The sequence below is a fragment of the Penaeus monodon genome, chromosome 21, assembly GCF_015228065.2.
Source record: "Penaeus monodon isolate SGIC_2016 chromosome 21, NSTDA_Pmon_1, whole genome shotgun sequence".
Classification (NCBI taxonomy): domain Eukaryota; kingdom Metazoa; phylum Arthropoda; class Malacostraca; order Decapoda; family Penaeidae; genus Penaeus; species Penaeus monodon.
Genome location: NC_051406.1, coordinates 41,809,828 through 41,810,072, shown reverse-complemented (window position 1 = coordinate 41,810,072; position 245 = coordinate 41,809,828).

Genomic DNA, 245 nt, shown 5'->3' with positions numbered 1-245 from the left:
CGCAAAAAAATATATAAGATTAAACTTATAACAATAACACAGACATCACAACAACATCGTCCAGAGCGCTGAAACGTCACGCCACTCATCAAACATCAGAATGTGACGTGACGCAGGCCCCTCCCCTCCTCCCCCATTCTCCCTGCAATCCTTTGCCTTTCACCCTCCATGCAACTTCCGAGGAGCGACACACCTCTCTTCGCATTCAAAAGACAACACAAAAGAGTATTTGCAGCACATCCACA